Raw genomic sequence first — 11,537 nt, forward strand, 5'->3', positions numbered from 1 at the left:
GAATTCACTATTGTATTTATTTATGGATTTACATATATAGCGAACAATACAAGACTAATATGCATATAAACCTCTGCATATGTTAGAACTGTTTGTAATTAAAATAATTTTTCAGTTGGACAACATAATGAAGAGGAAATAAAGTTGTAATGAGGTTACAGACAGGAAAGTAGTAAAACAAAGAACAACAGAGCATTCTGACAATGCACAGAAATATCGAAAATCATACCACATTGTAATATATATAAAATATTATAATATCTATTAAGCATTTTACTCAGTGGTGTTTCAGTGAGGTTTTGACCTCCCCTGTGTCATAATCATACATACAATAAAGGCTCTCTACTGCCCTCTACTGGTGAGCTGTGGGACTTAGAAACAACAATTTCCATCTACAGCCTTTATAGTATAAGAAGCTTATGGGAGTAACTTGTAAGTTAAATCATTCAGAATTTTTAATTTAGAATTAGAAAAAAATCAAACCAAGAGTTTCTAAAGTTTTATTTTTGCAGTCATTTCCAGATCATGTAACCAATATATATTTATACACAGTAAAACACATATAAACAAATGAAATGGTTAAACTGAGAATTATAAGAACAAAATAAAGTAATCTTGAATTTAATGGGACATGGTCATGTTTACTGCCGTGGAGCTTCCTGTCTTCTTTCTCGGTGTTTGGAAGAGGAATGTTATCCCACTGTTATCTGATGGAGCTGCTCAGCAATCATAGGTTTTCTTTGTTGTACTTTTCATGATGATCCAGATGTTTATTTTTTAGTTGATGAAAGGTCTGAACTCCAGGCAGGCCAGTTTAACTGCTCTAAAACTTGAATATACCTTTCAGCATTCATGGTGCTGCAAGCTGCCGATTGTATAGGCATTAATGAACCTTCATGCCATCAGACTTGCAGGCTCTTGAACTGAGCATCTTACTACCAAAAAGTTTTCTACTTTACATCAGTTTAGCTTTGGTCAAAAAAAAACAAAAAAACAGGAGCTTTTTATCCATGTTAGAGCTTTAACCTGCTCCTCAGGACTGCACAGTGAACTGTGACCTTTACAGGAGTGATTTCTGGCCTTTTCAGTTTCAGTGTTTTAGTTAACCTTAACATCCTCCATCGAAACATTAACAGATCATTAAGATAGTAGCTAGAATGGGTTTGATCTAGATGTTCAATGATCAATATTGCATGATATCTCATCAACATAAACTATATAATTTCCACTGCTTTATTAAAAAATACAGTACAGCTACTGTTCTTTTTTCATTACATCTAGATTTCCATCTTCAGGAATCAGTTACTATGAGTATGTATAAGAGTGCATGGGAGAGAATTACTTTACCTTTACTGGCCTCTGCTGGTGAAAAGTGGGAATTCCAACATCAGCAAACATTCAGTAAAGAACACAGCCGCACTAAAGCTACTGAGTGAATATGCCAAATAATGAATCCAATTCTAGTGCAGCGTTTGGCAATGTTTCACAATTCAATATGTGAGTAATATTACTGTGGTATGTACCATCACCCAGCCCCCAAACCTGTCACAAAATATACATTATAACCAGGACCTTGAGTACAACCCTAAAATCAGCTTTCAATCCGGAGACCAAAATCTTCTTTACCTGCCGTGCAGCTTGGCCCAAGCTGAGGAATGAACTCCACCTAAGCTCACAATTACAGCAGCCCCCATAAAAAGCAAAGGAGAAACTAAAGACAGGAACTGATTCTGAAGCTTGATTCCTTATCTGGCTCACCTCTAACCTTGCTGCAGAAAATGGCAGACGTGTCTGCGCAAATAATAGATTACTCACTGGCTGCAGTCCCAGTAGTTAGTGATTAGATCAATTACGGAGCCTGTGGAGTAGCAGACAGACAGGCCAGTGACTGACCAATTACTAGTCAGTACTTTCTTAGAAGGTGGATGTCACATTTAGATATTTAAAACCAGAGCAATCACAGAAATAGTTCAAATTGTAGATAATAATAAAAAGAAACTCAACAATTTACAAACGTGAAAGCTTGTTTCCTACATGCCAAGCTGAAGAAAGTATTTTTTTCATCTCTTTCTTGTGTTTGCATAAGATAATTTGGTCCCACAGGATTTTAAATAGCTCCATGTGGTGTCAATCCTATTTTTATTTTTTATTTTTTATTTTTTTGGGGGTGGAGTGCTAAATTATCAGCTAATGCTAGCAAGCTTGATCAAATTGACTCTACAGGTAACATTACTTTAATCTTTAAGTTTAAAACATTAAATAGATGTAAGAGACTAGTAGATGATGCTGCTGCCCCAACTAACTTGCTTGCAGGGTTGCTATTTGTCAGATAATCCTATCCATGATCCAAACAACAGAAACATGATGGAAAAGTCCAGTTCAGTGACTCCAGATAGTAGAAGTGACACCTACTGGCTACAGCTGTTTGTGCTGGCCCACCTACAACACAGCTCGAACTCCAGATGCAGGTGGATGTCTCCATCCATACAGTTTTTATAAATGGACAAACTATCCATAGAAGGTATCCATGCGTTTTGATTCTGTAAAGTTGGGCATTTTAACACAGCAGTCTACAGGGGTCGACTCGTTTTGTGTGCCAGCCTCAAGTGGACATTGGAGGAATGTGCAGATATTTGCACTTCAGTGTTGGAAAGGAGGTGTTTAAGTATCTTGGGGTCTTGTTCACGAGTGATAGGAGAAAGGAGCCGGAGATTGACAGACGAATTGGTGCAGCAGCTGCAGTGATGTGGACGCTGTACCGGTCTGTTGTGGTGAAGAGAGAGCTGAGTGTAAAAGCGAAGCTCTCAATTTACCGGTCGATCTACGTCCCTACCCTCACCTATGGTCACGAGCTGTGGGTAGTGACCGAAAGAACGAGATCGCGAATACAAGCGGCGGAAATGGGCTTCCTCCGAAGGGTGGCTGGAAGTTCGCCCGTTCGGGAGGGGCTCAGAGTAGAGCCGCTGCTCCTCCACATCGAAAGGAGCCAGTTGAGGTGGTTCGGGTATCTGACAAGGATGCCTCCTGGGTGAGGTTTTCCGGACTTGTCCCACCGGAAGGAGGCCCCGGGGCAGACCCAGGACACGCTGGATATCTGTCGGCTGGCCTGGGAACGCTTTGGTGTTCCCCCGGATAAGCTGGAGGAGGTGGCTGGGGAGAGGGAAGTCTGGGTTTCTCTGCTTGGGTTGCTGCGCCCGTGACCCGGTCCCGGATAAGCGGAAGAAAATGGATGGATGGATGTTGGAAACCCAGACAGCGCTAAAGAGTTGGTTACTGACGCCAGTTAAATTCACATTTTGTTTGTACAAAAAATAACTCATTCCCAAAATTAAAATAAATACATTTTAAAAGGAAGGTGAGACTTTATTATTTAGAATTATATTTAATTATAAAACCTAGTTTTCACAAAATCTACCTCAGTTGTATCCAAGAAATCCATTCTAAAATAAAGAAATCTGATTCTTCTCTTTATTAAGGTTATTAGGATCCAGCTCCAGACGGGTTCTGTTAAGACTATCTAATAAATGATCTGTTTTAGATTGAGTCTGACATGTTTTCTTAGGAAATTTGCCAGCTTGGCCTGGGTTGACCTTAGGCTGCATGCTAAGCCCCTCCTAGGTGGTAAATCAAGTGAATTAAATTTGGACTACAGCTTGAAAACTGTTTGACTCCACTTTAACCTGACACACTTATGGTTTGAAATCAGAGCTGGCCTTCAGGTCATCTGCTACAATAGCAATTATGAACATCGAAAGTTCGCAGCTCGACCTCAGTGTTCCTCTACAGCTCAGCATGGTCAGTAAACTCACTCCACTCTCAGTCTCCTATCCTGAATAACCTTACTGGTTTCTCTGTGTGAGGACAGCATTCCCTGCAGACAGTAATTATATAGCTAATAATTGGATCATGACGCAGCGAGGATGTTTTCACTGGTCTTGTTCTCACTACCTTTTCTCTGTCAGTGCTGTAGCAGTAGCAAGTAACCATGAAGCATGATTTTTTAGAGTCAGACAAGACTTTATGGAGGATGTTGTGGGATATTTTGTTGTCTGACAGTCATTAAAACGGCAACAATCTACAGTAATACGTGTATTAGTGTGTGTGTGTGTGCACGGAGCACTTTGAGTTTGCATCAGCCATTGTGTTGCAGATTGGCTGCTGCACTTATGATGATTGCCCTGAGTCATAACCTGGTAAGCTGTAGCTGCTGAACATCCATCCATCCATCCATCCATCCATCCATCCATCCATCCATCCATCCATTTTCTGTCTCTTATCTGGAGCTGGGTTGCAGGGGCAGCAGCCTAAGTAGAGAAGCCCAGACCTCCCTCTCCCTGGCCTCCATCTGCTCCAGAAAAAACTCCAACACAGAGGCAGCAAGCCGAGGGATACTAACATACCCACCAAAGCCTGCTGCCTAACACCAGGAGCAACTCCAGACTGAGACAGAGTCTAGCTCAGGAGAACTCCAGGAGGTTTCTGAGCCCAAGCCATGTGTTGATGTATCTCTCAACCTCACGCACTAGCTGCTTCCCACCAGAGAGATGACGTTCCACGTCCCAGTCACTAGTCTCGGTAGCTGTGGATCGGTTCCTGGTGGACTGATCCAGCAACTGCTGGAAAATAAATATAGTTCTGTGCATTATGGCCAAACATCTAACATAAACCATGTTAACTGAGGCCTGCACAGTCTGACACGTAGAACTCATATTTATTTTGCTGTTTCTCTGAGCATGCCCTGCCTGCCTTGCTGGGACAGCCACTCCTTGGGAACTGCTTTGAATGTTTTGGACTTCAGCTTGTTTGGAAATGGTGAAATATCCCTTCCTATATTGATGGGCAGCAACAATTGCATACTTGAGATCGGTACTTTTGTATTTTCTCCTTGGCTTTACGTGAATACACACAAATGCTTCAGACCTGCAAACCACCAAACCTTTAAAAAATAAAAATAAAAAATAGAAATTGTTACAATTGCTTATGATCAGTGAATCAAATGGACCTAATTATCTGGCTGCCACTTACCCCCTATGGAAACAGTAAGGGTGTAGGTAGTTTATTATGGCACCGAACACATTTAAGTAGTGTGATTGCATTGTAGGTTTAGTTTAGTTTTTTGGATTTTTTTTTGCCATAATATTTTTCTATATTAACAACAGATTAAATTGCAGTTTCATTTCCAAGTGACTTGGAACTCTATTTGGTCCTATGTGCTAAGACCAAATCAATACTTTATCCTTTTAATGAACATGGTTAGAGTGGCACACAGCACTTTTTACATGCTAGTGGGAATAACAGAGCTTTTTTGAATGTATCTTTTTATACAGCTCTATTTTGGATCAACAAGTAGCTGACCAACAGACCAAACAATCCAATGACATGGATCAATTTTAGAAAGACAATAAAACAAGAGGTTTGGCTGAACTAAAGGGAATAGATGCTTTTACAATTATAAATAAACCAAAAAACTCGTATTTTTTTTTTTTTATAATGCTGCTCAATTTATGTGATAGCTGTATGCTAACAGTCAACATTACATTTGCTTCACCCAGTCTAAAGTAACTGCACAAAGTCCTGCATTAGTCCCGCCTCCTCACTCGGTCCATATCCTCAGTCATTTGGCCGACTGTTCATCTGACCTCCCTTACCTCCTTCGACTAGTATCCACACTGACGCCATGATATCAATTAGGATGTCTAGATTAAATATTCTTTTTCTAAGAACAGATTCCCCAAGGTCAAGCCAAAGAGCTTTGATAAAACCTCTCAGCTATGTTCAGGTAACCCTAGATTTTCCATTCCCTTTATTAACTCTCAGACAGAGAGCAGACAGCTTTGCATTGCTGCCAAATCCTCCTTACGCTGCCTAACATCACCACATGCATCGCTCCTCTCAGGCTCTCCTTCTGTTGGTCCATCTTAATCCCCTCCTCCTTACAATCAAAGGATTCCCTTTCTTAGAACCCAATCTTGTAGGTTAAAGGTGAGACAGTGACAGGGAAAGGCTTGTCCCAAGAACCAAGGGACAAAAACAGCTAATCCAATAAATCCCGACGGGAATATCCTTGTTCTTAAAAAAGGCAAGCTGATTGAGAATGAGGTCAATAAAGCAAGAATTAAAAAGGGGGGTCTAAAATATGTGTTGGAAGGCCAGAAACCCAGAAGAATGAAAAATATAGTACTCACAGGTAATCGTTACCTTCTGTGAGAGAAGAATTGCAAAAGGGAACTAAACAGCTGCTGTAATTTCTCTAATAAAACAGAAATTAATCCAAAACAAAACAAGATCCAAATCAAAAATGTTTTCCTCCTTTAAATCAGTGGTTCGTGCATTATCAGGATACCAACAGAGCAAATTCCCCCCAAAATCAAAAACTAGTATAAAAGTGTAAAATTTAGCTGTCCCAGACTTAAATTCTTGTTCTGTGGTTGGAAAGTGTTTGTCTCTTTATGGAACTCATTACCCTGCCTGCCACCTTTGTGGAGCTTTGTTAGTTGGTATTCTTGTAAAATCATATAGCAGCAGGCATATTGGAAGATGACGATAAATGAGTGGTTAAAGTGGAAAAAAAGAAAGCTGATAAAGCATCAGTATGTTTAAAGGGAGAATGTGCTGAATACTTGAACGTCTTGACCAAAGTCATGGTGGGCTTCAAAAAGACAGCTGTGCATTAGTTATCTTGGCCATGAATGTTTTTAGGGTAAAGAAAATTATATTCTCCTCATTTACAAGTATCTTTGGGGTTTAAATGCTAATGTGCTTACTGATAATATTCCATTTTTAAAAGAGAGACAAAATCAATGAAAGCTATGCTAGTCTGAAAATTGGTTGTGCCCATTAGCAAGAAACAAATAAAAGGCCAGCGTCTCCCAAAAGCCACTCTGATGTTTGGACTTAAGACAGTGATGAGTGGCCGGCGCTCCACACGCTTGTCCTAAACCTCGCTCATCATGTCAGCTTGTCTTGTTGATGACGGCCTGGTTTTGTGTCTTGTTGATGACGGCCTGGTTTTGTATCATGTTGTCAAAGCGAATCACCAGTAACAACATATCAAATCTGAAGTGACATTGAGGCCTGAAAAAGTCAGATTCTCTGTCCTCCTCACAAGTGTAGTGATCAAATATGTCATAAAGAGTAACACTTAGAGTATATTGACCTGCCTTGGTCATGCCACACAGTGACTTGTGAGCAAGGCATCAAAAAAGCATTATACACCAAAGCTACAAGAAACACTCAGTGCAATTGAAACAATGTTGCAGCTGTTTGTGAGAACTGCCAACGCGCGAGCTGTTCCTATGGAGGAGAGGATTGACTGGGCAAAGGTTCCGATAGTGGTTGGTGTGTGTGTGTGTGTGCACATGCATGCATGCTTCTGTGTGTCCGTATGTATGTATAAGTTGTCTCCCCCATTCGTTTCTAATGACTGGTCATTTTGGACTGGAAACACAAAGAGGGTACAAATGTTGAATAAAATACACTGTATGCAGACTAATACAATTTAATTTGTGTGCTGAAATCCTATTTGTAAACAAAGTCATGGAATCTTAGGTCAGTCAAACTTTCAAATCGGTCGAATATAAGGGATAATATCACCAAGGTGTCATTTCTTGTTTTCACTTTCTAAAAAACTGTGAAATACTTATCTGTGGCATGCTAAAATATACTGAAACAGTAATACATTTTATAGAACTCGTAGTGATTTTAGCTTGCTAACTATAGCTAGCTAACATTAGCCTGCATTAGCTGTTTTTTTATTCCAGCACTATTCGAGTCAGACTAAATCTGAACAAGTTCAGAGGTTGGTTTTTTTTGTTGTTGTTGCTGCAGGAAGTTATTTATTCTTGAAAGCTGACATTGCATGTCTTCTTCATCCTCTCTGGCTCTGCCATGTGTCCAGTGGTAAAATCCAAATGATCCGTGGAGCTGTGGTTAATGATGCCAAGAGGAGGGCGGGATGATGAAGTTAGGCCTCAGGATTTAAGATGTTTTACTTCTATAGAAGAGACATCAGCTGTTTGCCAAGGGAGAGCTTACGGTATGTGGCTCTAAATTTGTCCTGCATGAGAGAATCAGCACAGCTCCGCCTGACAGAAAAGCAGTGGGTAGAGAGGATTTCTGCAGGTAGCTACTTATGTCATCTTAATCAGGTAGAACAGACCCATCGCCATCAACAAGTCAACATCACAGTTGCTGTTGTTGTTGATGATGATTATATAACAGAGTTCACTTTTTGAGTTTAGACTATGAATCAGCTTGTACTCACTTAAAATAAGTCATTGTAGGACCTAAAACAGTCAGAGCTTTTTGGCTAAATAAATGAGTAAAAATATTAAAGTAATTAATAATTTGTATAGAAAAAGTATGAAAGCAGCTCATTTCTAAAACTTCTCCATAACCATAATCTCCATTCACCTCATGCTGCTTCATGAATACCATTTAAGCAGACCAATGGGCATTAAAAGCCAACAAGGATGCTGTACAGTTAGTACGTTGTACACTTGGTATCCATATTTTCAGGGTTGCAGGGTTAATGTCTTTGTAAACCTAACGAAGTAGATGTGGTGCTAACTCTAACCAGTAATTGAATTTCTGAGATAAGAATGCAATGCAGAAACACTGAATAGCGTAAAGGGCCCTTTCTATACCAGTGCGACCTATGATACAGTGAACACAATTCTTTATGAAGTCTTAGTCTCACACACTCAGAGACCCATCGGGGTTCCAGTGGTTGGGTAGTGATTGCTGGCTGTCGCTAGGTGAAACTGGTTGCAAAGAGCGTGCTCTACCGAATAGCTCTATGTGATTCCTTAATATACTTGTATATTGCCTCAAAGACACCAGCTTGTCTGCAAACACTTGCCAAATACTCACCGAGTGGTAGTCAAAGTTGAAAAAGTGTGACAAAAACTGAAAATGAGAATATGAGAATATTCACATTCAACATGTTTCAAAAGTGCACCTTTTACTTTGAAGGTGAACATTTCCACCTTTCAGGTTTCACTACCTCAGTTTGTCTGGTTTTTTGCAGAGAAGTTGGAATCTTCCATACAAAGTATGGGCAGCCTAGGTGATTCATGAGCAATTAAAGCAAACGCAAAACAAGGTTTTGGTGTAGTACAGCACAATATACTGCTTTGCAACCAGTTCCACCCACCAACTGCCATGCATCTCCAGCAACCGTTCCAACAAATTGAAGAATACACATTTTTCCTTACTAGTAACTGCTTGCAGATGGTTGTTGACAGTCTTTAGGCCTCTGTAACTGGGGTCTAGCATTAGCATGGTAGCTTGGACGTTAGCACTGTCACCATTCATCATTATGAGCCAAGGTAGGAAGTGAGATGGAGTGTTTGAATGCACTGAAAGACAGAATGCATTCCCTGTGCCCTCCTAGTTTGTTTCAGAGATTGAGTTTATAAAATGATGTAACTGTAAATGATGTGACTTTTGTAATTCTTATCACTTATGCACGACTGTGTGGGCAGTACAAATATTAGACAAGATAAAAGAAAAATCGCACGAAATTAAAAGTGTGGAGTGTCACACAGGTTGTGACCTTTCAGTGGGGTTCAGACAGTTGCTTTCCCATCATGCTTTTCTGTATTGATAGAAACTTTGGTTGGTTCAGTGCACTCTGTTGATGGGTTTCTGTGTAGACTGGTTGACAGTGGAGCAGATGGTGGATCAGTCAACACTCACTTTAAGTGTATTTAAATCCCCCGCTGAATGCAGCAGATATATCCTCCACCTGCTGCCTGCCAACTGGATTTAAACTGCTAAACCTTGGCCCGCCTAAAGGTCCAAGGTAGATTTGGAAACAGCTTCCTTTAACTTTGTCACTTCACTTGATCGGGTTTATTTTTACAGCAGACAAACCCTGCAGTGCGCTTGCAATGCTTCAGTGCCTAGATCAGTCAGCTGACTTGATTTGCTCTGTAGGCTGAAGATAGAAACAAGCCTTTCCTGTTACTTTTAAGGAATAATATTTTACAGCAGTGGTAATAATTAAGCTTTTATATAGACAATGATAATTCAAAATTAAATTAAATAGGATTACTAAAACATAAATTGAATTACTTCAGCAGCTTGATTAATAATAAAGGATAAAAATCTCACACCAGAATAACAGAGGCTTTGTTTTTTTTTTGCATACTTAAAACATATATGTTCATTTTTGCCATTGCTTTGTGAGATGATGCTAAGTTTCAGAGGCTGTGTTATTATTCTATTAGTTCACAAATTGTTTTGACTCTTTCTATACAAAGACTGTATATAAAGAAGGGGTATAACCACTGCGATACCTCCTACTACCTGAACTGCGCATTTTGTAGCCTCAGTTTAAGAGTTTGGATTCTTTTGGGAGCCACAAAAGTATTTGTCAGATTTAAACGGACGGAAGGCAGTACGAATCTACTGGACTTTACGTTGGCTAATTCAAGTCACTGAACTTCTTTCACTGAAGGCCTAAACATCATACACCAGGGCGAGAAACTCAGTTCTGTAACTATAATTTGGTGAGCCTAAAAAACTGCTTGTGCCAGCTTTGAGGGCCCCGAAAAGCGCTATATAAATGCAATCCATTATTATCATTATTATTATTACTCCTGTCAGTTAAAAATCCCCACATAGGTAAGGCATAAAAACTGTCCTCTCTGTACAGTTGTGATAATAAGGAAATTATCTCTACTGACCAAATCCATTTTTGTACCTGGTTGTTCATTTTTCACTTGTGCAGCCAGCCTCAAGTGAAACTGACTTCATATATGAGCTGCTACATGATCAAAGTAACCACAGCCAAAATTAGTGAAGCTAAATTATAATTACCTTGGTTTTATTTGTCTCTCTCTCTGAATACCCAAACTAAAGAAACTCTAATGATATAATCTAGAACAGGATTTTAAAGAAAATCTTTCTGAAAATAACAGATGACATAAACTGATTGGTCATCGTACACAGGAATGTTGGATAGCATTGATGTTACAATGCAACATCTGGAAACCCTGTGCATTCTTGTGGATGTTACTTTGATAGCTCCCACTAAATAGACCATGAGTGCTCACTGCCAGTTGGAAAAACCTGCTCAGGAGTGTCTCAAACAAAATGGCAAACCCAAAACATTTACCCATTTACTACATATGAGCGGGTGGAGGGAGGTTTGGAGTCTTCTCTCACCCCCATTCTCTGCTGGAGCGGGGGAGCTAGGAGGAGGAGTTGGCCGTCCGACTGTGGTCTGGAGTGTGGGGCCTCCCTGCTGCTGCGGAGTCGGGGCGGTCTGCCTCCCCCCACCGCAGGGAAAAGGGTAACACCACCTGGGTCTGGGTGCAGTTCCCCCCTCCAGGGGCAAGGGTACCTAGACCCGGGGCTTAGAGTACGCTTGGGGAGTGTGATCGTGTGTACAGCGTCTCTTTATGTCTGTCTCCACGTTGGTTGAGTGTGGAGTAAGTGCATATGAGAGCATGAGGGTGGGAATGGATGTTTGTATCTGTGTGTGCCTGTATGTCTGTGTCCATATGTCAGGTCGGGTTTCAGACGCCACC

The sequence above is a fragment of the Aulonocara sp. 'chitande type north' Nkhata Bay genome, linkage group LG22 (genome assembly GCF_057382095.1).
Source record: "Aulonocara sp. 'chitande type north' Nkhata Bay isolate Kocher_YH1m ecotype deep benthic linkage group LG22, A_spYH_male_GT1.1, whole genome shotgun sequence".
NCBI classification, from domain to species: domain Eukaryota; kingdom Metazoa; phylum Chordata; class Actinopteri; order Cichliformes; family Cichlidae; genus Aulonocara; species Aulonocara sp. 'chitande type north' Nkhata Bay.